The sequence below is a fragment of the Felis catus genome, chromosome B4 (assembly GCF_018350175.1).
Source record: "Felis catus isolate Fca126 chromosome B4, F.catus_Fca126_mat1.0, whole genome shotgun sequence".
Classification (NCBI taxonomy): Eukaryota; Metazoa; Chordata; class Mammalia; order Carnivora; family Felidae; genus Felis; species Felis catus.
In genome coordinates, this window is record NC_058374.1 from 112,275,740 (window position 1) to 112,295,313 (window position 19,574).

At 37.6% G+C, this 19,574-nt stretch overlaps 1 long non-coding RNA gene and 1 other non-coding gene across 3 annotated transcripts in view; one reads left to right on the top strand and one right to left on the bottom strand.

The window, feature by feature from the left end:
* Nucleotides 1-19,574, top strand: part of LOC109501709 — a 123,550-nt gene that overhangs the window by 35,147 nt on the left and 68,829 nt on the right. The gene's annotated exons all lie outside the window — the stretch shown is intronic.
* Nucleotides 17,768-17,870, bottom strand: LOC111561545. Its single transcript, XR_002744193.1, has one exon. It is a non-coding gene; the product is annotated as a U6 spliceosomal RNA (small nuclear RNA).

The window sequence follows — 19,574 nt, forward strand, 5'->3', positions numbered from 1 at the left end:
GTGTTTGTTCCTGCCACATTCGGACATAGTATCCTGGAGAAGGGAAGGCTATCGGATAAAAATTCCAAGTAAAACAGGATTATAGAAGGCATCTAGTCCCTGTTTGTCAATACCTGAGACCATGTAAGGGATATTGGCGTGGGTAGCTCTCTGAATCCCAAAAGGAATCTCTCAGGACAAACCCTTAGTGAAGAATAGTAGACATTCTTTATGAAACAAGCCTTTTCAAAATGTTACAAGAAAATCAGGAAAGTTGATGTTAACAAGTTCACTTCGTTTTTTCCTCCTTTGTCTGAAAAATTTTAAATGATTTGAAGATTTAAACTCCTCCTTTGTCTGACAAATTCAAAATGACTTGAAGATTTAAACTCTTGCCCCATCCCTCCTCATTGTGAATTTCATTTCTGTTAAAAGTTATTTTCCTTCTTTCTTGGGTATTTTGGAGGAACATTATTTTTACTCTTACTTGCCAGAGAAACTGCATTTTTTTTTCAAAAAGTAAATATGGCTTTTAGCTTTAAAATATCTTTTTAGAAAACTTCCCTGGAAGCTTATACTGATACCAAAACCAAATATCTTTATGTGTCTTGTCACTTTCATAGGAAATAATAAAACTCCCCCATTTCTTAGCAGCATATGACTTCATATCCAATATCCCAAATTCTATTTTGAAGGAAATTGTGTATCCAGGTTATTTTTATTTCCTATGTAGTGCTACAATCAGTTTTCAAGCTGTACTGTGAAGAGCTTGTATTTTCTTTTCTCTCTCTCTCTTTTGTACTTGTTTGTTTGTTTGTTTGTTTGTTTATATTTGGTATGAGACATTTTAGGTATACTTATTTTTGCTTTGTTTACCTTGTTGGAGATTTCAAGAGCACTTTAGAAAGATGTATTAAAATTAGTTAGAGAGCAAGGTTTGACTTCGTTAGAAAGGTTCTTTTAATTTGCCTCCCCCAAGTGACCTACTCAAATTGCTTTTAAAAAATGTTCTGGGCATGCCTGGCAACTATCTGATTGGAAATACTTCTTTGGGAGTGCCTGTTGGGAAGATTAGTCCTAGGGCAAGTTACTCAACCTTTTCTGTGCCTAATAGCTCCTTTGCTTCTTAACCTGAAAAATCCAAATTAAAGAAGGTTAAATGAGGTGAAGTGAGGTGGTTTAGAGATGGCAGAAAGAAACACGACATCTTTAAAGCCTCGTAGAAAATGCACCATTTTATCCCTGTTTCCTCTTCCATGGATGGCATAATAAAAGTCATAATAACACCAGCAACAAAAACTAAGGTTTATTGAGTGTTTCTTATCTGCCAACGACTGAAGACCATTCTGTGAAGCAGGTACTACTCTATACACATTCTACAGCTAAAGGATCTGAGGTTCAGATTAGGGATATAATTTAACTAAAGGTAACCAACTAGTAGGCAGTAGAACTAGAGTTGTAACTCTAGTCCGTTCGACTCCTAAGCCCACAGACATGGATAGAGCCCCCTTCCTTCCTTGCTGTCTCCCCCTCCTCGTGACCCTTTACCTTGGCTCCACTACCAACACCCAGGCCCCAGTGTTTTATTTATTTATTTATTTTCTCAGATGTCTGTAGGGGCATAGGGCAGAGTAATTTTGCTGTCTAATGGGCTTAGGTAAGCCATCTAAATACAGAATGTGCGAAGGACAGGCCTGGCTACCCAATTATAGTCTCCTTTTAGCTTTGGCTAGAGAGAAATCCCCAGAGCGAGTGTTAAACTTGGTCACCCACGCTACTTCCTTTCTTGGCTGAGAGTCAGACGGAGTGAATTCTGGATCCGGCATAAAGTCTTATTCAGGAAATAATAACTGACACAACCCAAGCACTCAGTGTCTCAGCTTTGAAACTGAGTTCATGATCATTGCCCAATTATTTTGGCTTTGACAGGATGTAGGCCTGGCTTCAAAATAAACATACCAGTTGGGTTTTTTTTTTTTTTTCTGTATTGGTAATTTAGGGCATGCTGCCTTTTAAAATTATAATAGCAACTCTATAAATTAGTAGCTCTTATATGGAAATATTTTTTCCAAATTAACTCACTCCCCCAACTATTTAATGTATTTGTAATAAAAATCCTTTATGAAATAATGTCTCCGCCATCAGCCATATCTACATGATAATTCTTTTAAAGAGTGGTGTTCCTCTTCTGGAAAACATAAAAATAGTTCATTTGGGAAAAAAAAATTGGTTCATATAACTATTTCCTCCCATTCTATTTTGTTATCATTTGGCATTTTATTAAGAGATGTGAAGTTGGGGCGCCTGGGTGGCTCAGTTGGTGAAGCAGCCAACTTCAGCTCAGGTTATGATCTCGTGGTCCACGAGTTCGAGCCCTGCATCCAGCTCTGTGCTGACAGCTCAGAGCCTGCTTTGGATTCTGTCTGTCTGTCTCTCTCTCTCTCTCTCTCTCTCTCTCTCTGCCTCTCCCCTGCTCATGCTCTGTCTCTCTCTCTATCAAAATTAAATTAAAAAAAAATCAAAATTTAAAAAAAAGGTGTGAAGTTAATTTCTTGAAAAAAGAAATTTTGATTCTTGATGCTTCTTAAACTACTTAGTGATATATTGAATAGTTGCAAAAATAAAGATGGCACAATGTGTATATATTTAATTTGAAAAGCAACAAATAAAGACAAAATGACAAAATTTGAAGACTTAATGCCCAAGTTATTTGAAAATAGAATATCTTGAGAAGTACGTCATTCCAATATAGTTTACATTATTAAGTGTTAAGTGCTATCAGATGCCTCTGTACATATAATTATGCCTTGAAGGATAGGAGGAAGTAATACCCGGCACTAGCTCTCCTCTTGCATGAAACCCCAACGAAATAAACTTTGTTTCTTCCCAGCTGGCCTCAGTGACCTCTCTTATTTCTAAAAGCATAATTATCCTACTTCTTTACATGCCTGCATTCCTTCTTTATTCCCTAACCCCTAAGAATAAATAAAATCTGTTACTACTTTTACTTCATAATGACCTTACACTTTGTAATTATGTATTTACCTGCAATTATGTATTTTTAAAGTTTAATTATCTAATAGTGGTCTTTTGCACTGTGAGCTCCCTGTGGTCAATAATCATGTGATTTTTACTCGCTTATCTATCCACACCTCTAAGGATAGTGTTGACATTGTTGATGCTCAGTAAACACTTTTGAATAAATTAATCAGTGAAGGAAAATGTAACTATGATCATTTATTTTTCAGTATTTTCCACTAGACTGTGAATACAGTGTATTTCAAAAAGTAACAAATATTTAGTGACCACCTACTATGTTTCACAGTATTTTAGGCACTGCAGATAAAACAATGGATATAATTATATGTAGTCCCTGTCCTCATGCAGCTCGTAGGTATGGGGGTGGGGTGGAGGCACAGATATTAAAGGAACCTATAAAGAAATACTATTTGAACAGTGACTGAAGCTATAAAGGAAAAGTATAAGGCATTATGTGAGAGAATAATAGGGTCTACTTTATTTTTTTATTTATTAAAAAAACTTTTTTTAATGTTTATTTTTGAGAAAGAGACAAAAAGAGAATGAGTGAGTGTGGTGGAGGGGTAGAGAGAGAAGGAGACACAGAGCCCAAAGCAGGCTGCAGGCTCCAGGCTCCAGGCTCCGAGCTGTCAGCACAGATCCTGACATGGGACTCAAACTCCTGAACTTTGAAATCATAACCTGAGCTGATGTCAGACATTTAACTGACTCAGCCACCAAAGTGACCCCATGGGAACTACTTTAGATTGAAAGGTCACGGTGCTTTTTCTTTGGCATGTTTCATACAAGTTGTTATTTTTATCATATTTTTATGAATAGTCTGTATCTGCTTTATCTAACCTATATGACCGTAAGACATAACATTGTATACTTTCTTTGCCCTTTTCAGAGCTCTAAACTTAAGCCTGAATATATGGGGATCACTCATTATACCCTTAGTAATTGTTTGGAAATATATTCTGTTTAAATTCTTTAAAACTTAAGGCATAAATAAGAGGCTAGAGAAATTTCTGCTCATGGACTTTGCTAATACCAAACTTGGTGAATAATCCAACTCACACAAAGTCATTTTAAAAACTCAATCTCTTGAGACCTAAGGATAGCTGCAGGGGATTTATTTCAAGTCAGTACATTACAGGTTGTCTAAATGAACTGGGTTATTTCCTGTTATTGATGTCCATAAACTCTTCAAAACAGTAACTTTTCCTCTAAGTTGATGTAAATTGGCTCTTGGAAGTAGAATTTTTTAAAGAGTTTCCTTTCAGAGAACCATATTTCAGGGCAGGACTGATCTTAATAACTGAAAACAATCATTTTCTTTTCTTTTCTTCTCTCCTGGGTCACGGGTCCAGCTGAGATTCACTACTAAACCAATACTAGCCCCGAACAATGCTAGGCTAAAAGAAATAACAGACTGATAAGAAGAAGTGACTGGAAGGTGAGAGATTGTGGGTAGGGAGAGAGAGATGAGTTTTCCTGTATAGAAATTGAATTAAAGCTTTTTCCTGCCCCTTCCTTGGGGGAAATACATACACACATACACATGTATATATGTTTATTTCACCACCCCTTCAGTCATATCCTAGATTCATTTGCTGTGAGGCAAACATCTTTTAAATAAGTACCAGGAGTAAATTATCTTACAATTCTTTTTTTGCCCTTTCTAGTTTGAGTGCCTGGAAATCAAGAAATTTGCATCTCATTAGCTGATCAACAAAGACTGAAGTCCACATAGATTTTGTGCATGTTTCTTGAAATTAAATTTATTAGACATTATTCCCTCTAGAAGGTTTCAGTTGGATGGCAAATTGTGATATTGCTTATAAATATACTAAGGTAGGGGCTACAAAATCCTTTATTCATTGTTAACACATAAATTGTCATTAATGTGTTATCTGTTAACTGTACTTTCTCTACTAGAAGGACCAGAGTGAAAATATTTCTCTGGGTAATTTGAATGATTTAGGATGGGAGAACATTTCCATCCTTAAGGTTGGGAATAGATGTCAACAATTCCAGATAGGCTTCCAAATCCAGATGACCTAGTTAATTTTATTTCAGGGCAATGAACAGATGGTGAGTGTTCTCTGTCTATCTGGCATTAACGCGTACTCTGTCACCATCAGACTTAACGGTGGCAGATGGCAGTTGTATTAGCAAACATTCAGTTCTCTCCCCTTGATTCTTCCCCTAGGACTGAGGAAGGCCCGGCCACAGCTCACGGCTGAGTCACACTGTGGCCACCTCTCCAGTAAAGCCTGAGGAGAGAATGTCAAACCACCGGAAGCCCTCAGTAATGTGGGCTTTCCGGTTCACTCATGGCAACAGGCACAGCTGGGGCTTCTTCAAAGTCTTGTGGTAGATATTATGGTCTCAGTGTTAAATCCTACTGGGGTTCAGTGCCACTCCAGGGCCAAGTTGAGCATTTCTATGGGATGGGTGAGTTTTTCTCAGCCTCTTGTGGAAAACTGCTTGGATATATAAAGGCAGCTTATAATGGCCTCTGGTGAGCTTCTCTGTGCAGAAAAGTAACCAGCCATATTTAGCAGAGTTTTGTCCAGCAACATGAATCCGTTAACTCCCACAGTTGATCAATGGAGCATCAAAGTATCACTGTGAAAAAGACCATCTTTTTTTTTAAGTAAGATCTTCCTTTTCCAGAAACCAGGCAGGAATATGTTACAGACGCACTCATGCATTTCTATTTATTTATACAAAGGAGTCAGTGACTAATTATTGCACATTTAAGATAGGATGAGTGCTTAATTTATGAACGAACTGTCTCTAAGATCATCATATCATAATCAGTTCAGAATGTGAAGATGCTATCCTAGGAGATATAGGAAGTTTCAGAGAATCTAAAAGATAACCTTTGCTTTCTAGAATTTATAGGCCCAAGGAAATAATGCAAAGGAAAGAAGATGATTGAGCTGTTTATTAAATAATTTGTCCCTGTTTTAGGGGCACATATTTTTCAACATGAAAGATGTTAAATTCTTGACTTTTTAAACATCCCCTTTAAATAAAAAAAAAAGACTATTTTTGTAGATCTTAGGTGAACATCAGAATTAGGAGGGTATAAATACAGAGATTTACCCTGTAACCCCTATTCCTACGGATGCGTAGCCTCCCCCATCATGCACATTCCTTACCAGGAATTGACATTGTATATCATAATCACACAAAGTTCATAATTTATGTAGTATTCCCTCTCAGTGCTGCACATTCTGTGGGTTTGCACAAAGGTATAGTGACATGTATAGTATCATACAGAATATTTTCATTGCCCTAAAAATCCTCTGTGTTTTGACTATTCATCCCTTCCTCATTCCTAATTCCTGGCAACTACTGATCTTTTTATGATCTCCATAGTTTTCCCTTTTCTAGAATGTCATGTAGTGGGAATCTTACAACATGTAGCCTTTTCTTTTATTTTAAGAAAAATTTTTTAACATTTACTCATTCTTGAGAAACAGAGCAAGAGAGAGAGAGAGAGAGAGAGAGAGAGAGAGAGAGATTGAGAACATGAGTGGGGGAGGGACAGAGAGAGGGAGACACACACAGAATCCGAAGCAGGCTCCAGGCTCTGAGCTGTCAGCACAGAGCCTGATGCAGGACTTGAACCCACAAACCATGAGATCATGACCTGAGCCCAAGTTGGACGCTGAACCAACTGAGCCACCCGGGCACCGCGTCATGTAGCCTTTTCTGATTGGCTTCCTTCACCCTTCTAATTTTGATAACTTACTCCCAAACTGACTATAGATGTGCAAAGTCCGATCAAGAAAAATGTAATTGATAATTTAAATTGCTCATTTCATGATTCGAATTTGCTGTCATCAGAGCTGTAAAACATGCCAGAAAATATATTTTATAATTTATCTCTCAGTTAGGAATTGGAGATACCAAGCGATGTTGGTAGCTTATTATTTACTGTTACCTGAAATATGTATTAGAGACAGACTTTTCTTTGATTTTATTTATGGTGACTATTCACTAGCTGATACAAAATATTTAATAGTAAGCCAACATCTCTCTGGGGTTCTGCCCTCACGATGCTGAAGAGGGATACACAACCACTTCAGCCATACAAATAGTGGCCTCATTGGTTACACTGTTCAGGGTACATTATAGTCTGCATATTGCCTTTCTTTCATTCAGGAAATAATAAATAATTGCCTTAAATATATTGGCATCATCTCAGATTAATATAGAACATAGTGATCTCAATCTCTGAGGTAAAAAATATTGGAGTGCATTGGATACATATTTCAGAGTTGGTAACTTTCAAAGGTATAGGACTATAAATATATTGATTAGGGCATAATACATTTAATTTTTTTTAATGTTTATTTATTTTTGAGACAGAGAGAGACAGAGCATGAACGGGGGAGGGCCAGAGAGAGAGAGGGAGACACAGAATCTGAAGCAGGCTCCAGGCTCTGAGCTGCCATAACAGAGCCTGACGCGGGGCTCGAACTCACGGACTGTGAGATCATGACCTAAGCTGAAGTCAGACGCTGAACCGACTGAGCCACCCAGGTGCCCCAGGGCATAATACATTTAAAGAAATGATAGAATAGAGTCATCTAATCTGATGGATGAGTTTTGTGTTTCTAGTGACATAAAAATACCTTTTTAAATTTGACTAGGAAACTAACAATTTCCCCCAGGTTGCTTTTACACATATTTAACTTCGTATTGGCCTAGAACATTCCTCTAAGTAGGATTTTTATATGGGGTATCTGAAAAACCTGAATTTAAAGGAAAATGCAGCTTTGATGGTTTCTTAAATATAAATCACAGTTCTAGTGACTTCTGAATAAGACTATAAATTGTGTATTCTGAAAACTTTAGAACTATAAGTTCTTGTTTTGCTTTTTTTTTGTTTCGGAATCATTCATACAGTTGACTCACTACTCTGCTTTCATTAGCTATAGAGGTCTAAGTTTATTTAGGTTAATCTCATAAGAATGGTGTCGAATGTATTTTTTTCTGTTAGCTTTGGAGGTGCTTTTGGAATTTGTAAATAGTTAAATGTGTAGAATCATTGAATTTTAGAGCAGGTATAGAGTCTGAATTCATTCTAATGTGGTATATATCAGAGAGTTTGAGACTTAAGGTCACAAAGGTAAAATGGAACTGTCATTAGAACCTGCATCTTTAATAGTCAATGAATAAAGCTGTTCTTAGTGTTGATACGACTAAACGTGAAAGTGAGTATCCACAGGATTCCTGTGAATAAAATCTGACAGGTGGAGCCTAAGACTTAGTTATCTACTTCAAGTTGTTGCCTGTGTATAAAAATTTACAAAATCTCCAATATCAAAAAAATACTATGACGAAATTTCTGCCATCAGAGTTTTGAAGTCTTTCCTGTTACCAAGAAACTCTATTACAAAATAGATACTGATACTTGAAGCCACTGTGTGTTCTCATATCATATATAAGATACATCATATATCATTAAGAACTTTCTTTAGCCCATGAGAGAAAAAGATTCTTATGTGAATCCTGGAAAGCATCTTGGGGGGGGGTGGTAAACTCAGCAGGAGACCTAACTCAAAAGATAGGCTATTAATGGCAAGCTTTACCAACTTCCTAGCTTTTCTCAGCTTCTAGCTAGCACCCATGGTAGATCAATGGGCGAATAAATAAAGTTGCTTAAGAAGTACATAATGTCTCTGGTACTCTGCTAAGTGCTTTTTGTTATATTATTTCATTCGATTCCTGTAACAATATCCTAAAGTAAGGACTGCTATAACTCCCATGTTATACATGGAATAACAGAGGTTTAAAGAAGTTAACAACTTTTTCTAAGATCATGTGGTTGGTTTACAAAGCTGATATTTGAATCCAAGTCCATCTGAAGCCAGAGGTTTTGCTCTTAACCACAGCCCTGCAATGGTTAAATTTTACAGGCAGGGAGAACAGAATATAGAAAAGTCATACGCCGTAAAGGCCTTGTGAATTCAGAAGGTTAAAATATTTGGGGTATAGGTATGGAACTGGCTCTCAAGAGCTGATTCTTAAATATTCAGGAACTTTACAAGTTGATTGTTAGACTGTTAATAGCATAAGATCAGCTAGGGTGGAAGTATTTATACCACAGAAACCAGCAAATGCTACAGATCAGGGCTTTGTTTCCACAGAGTTGATTTCCTAGCACAGCACTAGCTCCTAGAATTTCAGTTAGAGCACAGACTGTATGAAGAAAAAACAGGAGAGGAAGGTAAAAACTTACATTAAGGTCATTTTATAAAGAGCCCTGGTAAATGTGAGCATTACCATGTTTTTGCAATTCACATTGGATTATATCCCCTCTCAATCTCTAATCCTCTACTGGCTCCCAGCTGTCATAAAATGGAAACTCCACATCCTGGAGTATGGCCTGGGCTTTTGTCTTCAATCTCACCTCTCCAGTTCTTTTCCTCTGTCCTTTTCACTCTCCTGTCAAGCTAACAGCCACACTGCTCCACTCAAATGGGGCTTTTATGAACAAGTTCTTTACAAATTTAGTCCTTCACATGAGTTGTTCCTTCTAGTTTTTGCATGGTTGTATTCTTCAGATCTCAGCTTCAATGTCACTTCCAGAAAGTTCTTTTCTTGACTTCCAAATCTAAAGTAGGTGCCCTGTCACATCAGCCTATTTTTACACTCTCCTTAGTACTTAATGGTGTGGCACAAGAGTTAAATGCCTTGCCTCTGAAGTCAGACTGCTGGAGCCCATTATTACTTCTTCACTTACTAGCTGTGGGACTTTATATGAGTTGCTTATTTCCATGACTCAATTTCCTATTTGAAAAATGCGATGTAATTATTTCCTCATCATGGGTTTCTATGGGAATTAATATGTGTAAAAGAATACCACATGAGAGAAAGAACGGCCATTGGCCCATGATAGCGTTCAAAATATTTTAGACAGTATCACTGAGAACTGTATTTACTAATTTGTTGTCCATTTTTCTCAACTAGAATATAAATTCGTTAGGAGCATATACCTCATCTGTTCTGTTTGCTTTAGATTCCTCCTCATCACAGATTCCTAGAACAAGGACCTTGGGCAGGGTAGGCAATGGGGACGGGGTGGAAGCATGACATGGGTCTACTATTCAGGGTTTTTTGTTTGCCTCCTTGACTTCTCCCAAAAGTCATTCTTAAGTCTCTGAAGCCATAACAGTGGAAACAATGTAGATGTGTGAAACAGTCCTGGTGGCTGTAATATAAAAGTGAGAGGCTTTACTCTCTCTCCAGTGGAACATAGTTCATTTCCAGCTGCTGGTGGGGTATTTAGGAATACTGACCCAGTGCTGTTAGATCTCTCGTTTATCAGGAGAAGTTAGAAATGTGGACCTTCTTTGGTGTGAAATCTCCCATAAATATCTACAACTTCAAAATTTTATAAATGACTTATGGCCCAACAAATCATGTCTGCAAGCTAGACTTGGCTAAGGGTCACCTGCTTACAACCTATGATCTTGAACTTGATGTCGTGTTTTCCGTTATAAGGTCAGTGTCCTTGTCCTTTGCTCCCTGACATCTTGCTAGCAATATACTTGATGACCACACTCTTTTCCTGATTCTCTGTACCCCGTAGCCTCTACTCACTAGATACACCCTTCCCCATATGCTACCCTTTGCTCTAGATCCTATTCCTTGGCTTTAACAGATTATTCACTAGAGAGTAATGTGGTCCACACCCAAGTAAGCAGGGTATGCCATGGAGGTGACGATGAAGAATGTGAGCTGTCTGGTCTGGGTCTTTTATTTAAAGATTTACTATCAAAGAAAGATGTCACCTGAGAGACTTTCATTTCTTATTTCTCCCCTCCCTCCTTTTTTCTTCCTTCTGTCCAGTGATTACATTAGTCTGATCGCTATCTTAAAGGGTTTGATCTGAATGCTTTTATAGAGTTAACTGTGACAGTAATGCCTTCCCAATCTTTGTTTTCTTCTTTTGAACACGTGGCTGGGGGAGGGGTATAATCTAGAATAGTGGTCGTCTACATTTTTTTTATTATATGTGCCCCTACTAATAAAAAAATATTATAAGTGTGCTATGTCTGAATGTTTGTCATCCCTTCCCACCATCCCCCTGCATATGTTGAAGTCCTAACCCCCAAGTTGATAGTATTAGGAGGTGCAGGGCCTTTGGGAGGTGATTAGGTCAGTAGGACAGAGTCCTCAGGAGTGGGATTAGTGCCTTGTAAAAGAAACCAAAGAAAGCTGGCTTGCCCCTTTTAGCTTGTGAAGGTGTAACAAAAAGATGGCTGTCTAAGAGGCCAGCCCTTACTAGACATCACATGTGCCAGTGTCTTGACCTTGGGTTTTCCTGCTCCAGAACTGTGGGAAATAAATGTTCATTGTTACAGCAGACTAAGCAGGCATATATCTCCATATATGTGCACTTGTTTAATATTTTATATGCAATCTAGTATTCTCATGTATTTATACTTTAAAATGCATATAAAATATAAATTTAAAATAATGAGATGAAAAATAATGAGATAAATTCCACCAACTGTTTATACTGCTCAGGGCATTACCAAATACACTTCATGGGGTGGATGCACCCTCGTCTAAAGACACCTCACCCTCTAACGAGGATGCGCTACCAGACTGAGGGAGCCTGTGGCTGTCCGGTCAGGTCAGCGTCAGTTTTGTGTTGGAATGTGGTCCAGGATGGAAGTGCCCTGGTTGGGGCACAGCCTGGGGCTCCATCCTGCGGTACAGCTGCTGGCCATCACCACAGGCTCTGTGCCTCAAACGGCTGCTTGTTAAGCCTTTGCCTCAAAAGCCAGGAGCTTGTCTCTCTTCACTTTGAATTTCTTTCTTCATTATATTAGGGTTGCACAGATCACCCCAAAACATCATAAAATAATGAGAGCTGTATAGAAGTCCCACTTGGGGCTGAAAAGGTGCATATCAATCCCAAAACACGAAATCTGCCAGCACCAGATAATAATGTGCTCACTGCACCATTTAACTACAGTGCCGCTCCCATCTCTATCACCCGCTCCGGGAAGAAGGGTGTTTGATGGGCTTTTCTCAACATTATCAGAGTGTTTGACATATTCTCTGGATTATTGAGTTTATAATCTCTGACCTAAACTGTGATGCCAGGAATGAAGTCAGAAGCTATAGTGTCTGAGGCCTCATCTTCCTCCCACAAGCTCAAGGACAGATTTATTTTAACAGCTGTTCACTACCTGATCTGAATTACGGGACTTCTGGAAAGGTCAAGGAGAAAGCTGAACAGCACATCTGTTCCAATCATAGGACCATATTTCTAGGAAGCTGGAAAAACAAAACATGCTATTGTAGAATATCTCAACAGTCATTTTAAGCATGATTTCACTGTGATTGTAAAACAAAGTATCTGCCTTCTTAACATTCCTTTTTCTGGGAATACAGTTAATGTAGTGAAGCCATTGTGTCCTGCAAGATACTCTTCTGAACACTGGCAAAAAGCTGACCTGACTTTTTAATTTATAAACATTATTTTGTCTGCCATCTAATTCTTTGTTAAATATTGAACACTCTATTTCTTTTATGTGCTTTTTGAAGAGCAATGACCAACAATCAAGAATGCTCTCCTGTCTTGTCATTTAAAATGCCTTCCACCTTTCTTTATCCTTAGCTCTTTTCAAATTAAATTTCATTAACTGAAATCATCCTCTTTCTAAAATCGGAAGGCATTCTGACTTGGACAAAGCTAAACTATGCATTCCTATTACTGAACTGTCAAACCTAATCCTTAATGTCCCTGCTGCTACAGTCTTAATTCCTCACCAACAACTGTGCGTGAATGTGCTGTGAGAAGAGACAGCTGGTTGAAGTGTCTCATTTTGACAAATATTATCAATGGTTCAGTGTCAGCCTGGGGAGACACGACAAATGGCATTCCATAGAGGTTACTTTGTGGGCCAGTTAACATTTTAATCAGTGGTTTGAATACTGGAATAAAAATATGCTTAGAATATCTGTGATGGACACTAGTGTTCATGATGGGAATAGACCCAATTTGTGAACTGCTCTCTACCTGATAACCTTGCCGTAGTTTGCAGGAGCAGTGGATGACTTCATGTAAAGAAATGAAACTCCCAGCAATACTTGCTCTTGTCACCTACATTGAATAAATTCTTTTAAGGCAGGGCAAGGTCTCCTATCAGTTTCTACCTAGATCCTAGATCCCTTTGTCTTCTCTTTGCTTCCATGGGACTAAAGCATCTTGATTGTTTATTCTCATTCTTGGCTGCCATTGCTTGCAAGTCAGCCTGGGTTTTAAATATCCTCGCAGCTGTACTTTCCAAAACACTGGGATTGTTAAGGCTTTAACTGCAAAAATACAAGGAAATAGAAAGGATTTTTAAAATTCCAAATAATAGGGATTATTAAAAGCTTGAAAGGCTCTGAAAAGTAATACTGATCATAGGTTTTCTGGTCTACATGAAAATGCAAATGGACCTAGGTCAAAGAGTCCCCTTCCTGAGTCGTTTACTCTGTCTGAATTCAGAGTCTAGACTAAGCTCTGAATCCAAGTTCAGAAGATTCCCATTGGCCCAATGGTGCTGTTAATTCTTTTCAGATTAAGCTTTCTGGTCTTCTCTATCTTCTCTTTTTCTCTGAATCGCAAGCCTATTATCCTTTCATCAGAATTATTCTTGTTTCTTCTGGTCCTTTCCTTCTTTCTGGTAACTTGAAAGAGAAGGACCATCAAGGACCCCTTCTTTAAACTTTAAGAAGTCCTATACTGACCTAAAACTTAGCCTTTTTGCCCTTCAAAATTCCTGCCTTCTCAATCAATATTTATTTCAAATCATCAAGGAATCATCGAGGCTCATTCTTTTAGCTTCTTTTTTTTTTTTAATTTTTTTTTTCAACGTTTATTTATTTTTGGGACAGAGAGAGAGCATGAACGGGGGAGGGGCAGAGAGAGAGGGAGACACAGAATCGGAAACAGGCTCCAGGCTCTGAGCCATCAGCCCAGAGCCTGACGCGGGGCTCGAACTCACGGACCGCGAGATCATGACCTGGCTGAAGTCGGACGCTTAACTGACTGCGCCACCCAGGCGCCTGGTCATTCTTTTAGCTTCTTAATGGTGTTCTGAACATGTGCATAGACTTAATTCTCTTTTGAGACCTCATTAGTGTGCTGCATCTAGAGGTTAGCTTCTGTATGTTATCTCTGGTCTCACTAGTTTCCAGAAAGCATAATCCCTTCCTATCTTGTTAAAAAAAAAATCCTACTTTTCCTAGACCCAATTACTATTTTTTTTAATCTAAAGGAAACCTTAATGTGCAGTAACTATACATTTATGGAATGCTTGAAATACCCTAATTTCAAATTACTATTAAGATCCTTTGGTTGTTCTTTCTTAATTATGTACATGTCCCCAGTTTTTTGTTGGTTTGTTTGTTCTTATGTCCTTCCCTTTTCCCAGAAGTTGCTTTTCCAGTATCTTATGATTGTTTTTAAAATATCAAACATAGTAAGCATTACTAGTACTCACAAATACCCAGTTCTCCTTTCTATTTCTGTTTAGGAAAAATTAAAGTTTCCAACCTCCTTCCGTTAGGTGAGAGCAGTAAAATTTCTCTGGCCAATGGAATGTGCATGGGTGTGATGTGTGAACTTCATTGCTGAGGCAATGAAAAACCTCTGAATTTCTCTAATCTGTCTTGTCTCCTATCATGACCACCACTATGCTCCAGAGAGAGGATCTTGTCAGCCTCTCCTTACATGATCGTATGAAACGGAACTGCTGTTCTGTTGACTGATTGTTGACATGTAATGTGAGGAAGAAATAAACTTTTGCTGTGTTAGAAACTGATATTTCAGGGTTAATTTGTTATTGATGTGTAACCTATTATCCTGATTAATAAAACCATTATGTTATGAGCAGGCCATAGCAATAACAAGCATTATCTCCATTGGCAGAAGAGGCCTAAGGTTGCCTAGGATGTAGCAAGATGATAAATACATTTTGATGTCCATAAACATGGAAGAAATGACTTTTTTAATAAGGAATTTTTTTTAAAGCAAGACAACATTTGATTTATTAAACATGGACTAATTCAGAGACTTAATTTTAGCATCTAAAGGTGAAATTCTTTTTTTTCTGCTTGAAAATTAGATTTCTTTTAATAGTACTATTTTCTGTAAAACTTGTTTTATTCCTACCTTGTATTTCTAAGACTTTCGTATCTAAGGAGGCAATCAAGTATTTAGAGCTGTAAGAGCAGGTTAGCTTCATGATTCCCACCCACCCATGGGATCTACTATGGCACAGTACAAAGAATTCCAGTGCCATGGATCCATTACATCCAGAATCTGTCTTGTGTTTTGCCTTCCAAACCTGCCTTGACTGCTTTACTTGTTCATTCCTGAGGCTTTTCCTGATGTCTGGTCTCTGGACTCCACCCTCCATTTAGACCTAATGTTTCGACTTTGCTTTCTTCCCACACCCGCAACTGGGACCCGAGCATCAATCCCCCTTTGTTCTTCAGCCAAAAGTTTATTTCCCCTCCCCCATTCCCACACTCAACACTCAACTCCTGGAGCCGCTAAACCCAGGCTCCCCACATTCCTAGGAAAAGAGATCAGCAACAGGAGGTCACATAAAAAAGTATGAAGCTCTTGCAGGTAGTAACAGAAGTTATTTTCATGTGTGATTTCAGGAAACCAATCTCATTTGCTTCAAACTTTTCCATGATCTTAATTATTTCTGGGCTCCCTGGTTGTAGTTTACTTCTTGCCGGTATTGTAATCCATCAATCTGTAAATACACTGATATATCCTGATGGTGAGATAGAAATGACAGAGAAGCGTCAGACTGCAAAGTGCTTTATAAAGGACAGTTTTCTTATTTTCCAGATGGGTCAGGGAGGCACAGCTGGAAAGCGAATGTGGGTTTTTATCCAAATCCTGTGCTTTCATTTGTCTTGGCAGCTGCATTCTGAAGAGTGTAGGTCATTAAGAGGACGCAGCACTGTGGGCTGAGCTTCTGTGCAAAGTAGCACTTCAACAGCAGAGCTGTGAGCCTCTTAGACACAAGTTATATATTGTCCAGTTTATATAAACTGCTACATAATTCCTATACACAAACAGGGATGCTTCCTACAACATGTAGTTTCACATTTCTTGCATATCCATTTTAATCAGAGTAATTTTGTTGAACTGAATGCTCTCATTTTCGGAGCTTACATGATTATGGCTGCCAATATTACCATAAGAAGAAAAAAATAAATTTATCAAAGTAATTTCTCTGAATGTATAATGACTTGTTCTTTTTTTCTCTCCTGCCCCAAGTAGTCCTCAATACTAATCAAGAGTTAGTATTTTATAAGTATTACTATTAGACAAATTATTTATCCTTTATTATGTTTCCTCCTTCTGATATAAAATCAGTGATGATTTCTAGCAAAGGCTCCTAGTGATTTAAAAAATGCTAATGTTTCATAGCTTAATTCATATTTCTTTTACATTGAAGAGCTTCCTGAAATAGAGAATCGTTTTGCAAAATACAATAGATTTAATGTGATTCAGGACCCAAGACACCCCTGTCTTCCTACAGTTGGGAAGACTGTTAAGGTTGGAAAGGGGGAGTCTTCGTTTGGTAGCAGTCTAGCCTCTGCCTGCTTCTTCTGTCTTTATCTTTCCCAGATTCCTTATTTTGTTTTCCTTCGTGCTCCTTATTTGACATTGATCTGTTGACTCTAGGAAGGTATTGTTATCTCCTTGGTATTTGAAACCATAATATGCCTCAAACCTTCATTTCAACATAGCATGTGAAGTTGGAACTGCAGTATCAATGAAATTGATTGGTACTCAAACCACAAATGTTAAACCTTAAAATTCAGTCTTGAAAGGAAGGGAAAATTCTGAAACCATCTTTTAATAATACTGTCAATAACTTAGCTATCTTCATGTATTCTCTGTTTCTTTTATATACGAAGCATGATTATATATATTTCTATTTCTGTTACCCCACTGTTTTTTTTTATAATGATATACTGGAGAAACAGAAAGGACATTCAAAAAACAAGGAGCTGTATTTGTGTCCTTACAGCTATTGGTATATTCCAATGTCAAAGGGATGATAGAGTTTTAGGAACTATTCTGAGCAATTTGCCCACTTATGGCATCTAATAGTGACTACAAAAAAATCAGTAAGGTCCACACCATTCACTTTTCTTTCTACTCAACACTGTTCTTGTTTTGTTTTGTTTCTTTTCCATTCAAGACATACACACAAGATTCAATTGAGAATGATATCTCACACTATGAGGTAGTTAACTGCGTGTAGTTTCTTAAATAATTCATATGTACAGTAACTATAATTAAAGGAAAAATGTAAACTGTGGGAGCAAAAGCATATTTCTCTGTTATTTTGGATCCTCAGCATCCAGCTCATTTTTTTTTTTTTGGAACATTGTAAACAGCAAGTAGATATTTGCAAATTTAAAAACTAATTGGTAATACATTGTCAATATATGAGATGGTTCTGCTTTAACTACAGATTCCTCCTCACTGAGTTCCTTAATCATTCCAGAGTCATTTTACACTAAGAAACTGTGATATTCACCTTAGGGTCAGCATCTCTTCTGTGGTGCTGATTCTGTATTATCATCCTGGTTTTTTGTTGTCCACTCATCTATTTTTGCTTTCATTTCCAGTGCCTGACACAGCATGAATCAGGCCACATCTTTTCTTCTCTTTTCTTTCTCTCTCTTTCTCTGTCTTTCTTTCTTAATGAAACACGTCATGAATCTGAGTGTCATCCTTACTCAGGGGCTGTGCTAATCTTCTGTTCCAGTTTTAGTAGATGTGCTGCCGAGCAAGCAAGCACAGACTGTTTCTTTCTAGATGGGGTGTTTCCATGTATTACTCCTGCTCCCCTAATTGTGGAAAGAAAGCTCTCATTTGTATGTTGCAATAGCTCAGACTCTGGTCCTACATTCAGTTTTTCTTCATCTGTCCTCCTCCTCTCTTGTATTCTTTCTCCTTTCTCTCCACTGGTTCTTTTCCCACCAGCATATATTTGATATTTAGCATACTCAAGATGTATCCATTTTAAGAGCAAATACACAGAAGCAAACAAACTACCTTGATATTTGTGACTTTCTAGGTAAGACTTCATCCTCCTTTTCTTCAGGTCACTTGAAATACCAGTCTACCTGGAATGTCTCTTTTTCCTCTGCTCCTTTCTCTTTTCAACCCACTTCACTAAAGGTATCCTTCATAAGGCCTTAATTCTCAAGGTGACTTACAATGATACAGAAAGAAAATGCTATAATAGTTAATTATATTTTTATTAATATTCATGTCCTCATTGATACTGGAACTTCACTCGGTCCATAAATCAGAAGGTCACATGTTAAGTCAAATGACGGATCCTGAGGGAAGAGCGAGAGCTACACTATAGGGATGTTTCTACGTTATTGCTGTGTTGCAGTTTTCAATTCCTTGTATGAGTTCTTTATCTGGCATATTAGGAATTATAAACAGTAACAGTGTAACAGGCTCTCACAAGAAATATGTTAAAAAATGAAATTAATATCTATTTGAAATATATATTTATATCAATTACCATGAAGGTGACGTTTACCGTAAGTGCTTTGAAATAATAGGTAATATTAGCAAAACATTCAAAACAGTTTTAATATTAGCAAGACCTTTAAAATACATTGACTCATTTTATTCACATTTTTTTCTATTTTTTTATATAATATACACAATCCATTGGTACAGTAGAACATGTATATAATCTATAAGTAAGAGATTATACATGTTAGTATATGCTCAAATAGTGCTCCCTAATGGAATGCGCAATTAAAAATCCTATCACCAAACTCAACACCCCGAAAAACAAATAATCCAGGTAATAAATGGGCAAAAGACATGAATAGACACTTTTTTAAAGAAGACATCCAGGTGGTTAACAGACACGTGAAAAGATGCTCAATATCACTTATCAGGGAAACACAAATCAAAACCATAATGAGATACCACCTCACACCTGTCAGAGTGGCTAACATTAACGACTCAGGCAACAACAGATGTTGGCGAGGATACGGAGAAAGAGGATCTCTTTTGCATTGTTGGTGGGAATGTAAGCTGGTGTAGCCACTTTGGAAAACAGTATGGAGGTTCCTCAAAAAATTAAAAATAGAACTACCCTATGACCCAGCAATTGCACTACTCGTTATTTATCCAAGGGATACAGGTGTGCTGTTTTGAAGGGACATATTCACCCCAATGTTTATAGCAGCACTACGAACAATAGCTAAAGTATGGAAAGAGCCCAAATGTCCATCGATGGATGAATGGACAAAGAAGATGTATATGTATACAATGGAGTATTACTCGGCAATCAAAAAGAATGAAATCTTGCCATTTGCAACTACATGGATGGAACTCAGGCGTATTATACTAAGCAAAATTAGTCAGAGAAAAGACAAATATCATATGAATTCATTCATATGAGGACTTTAAGATACAAAACAGATGAACATAAGGGAAGGGAAACAAAAAAATATATAAAAACAGGGAG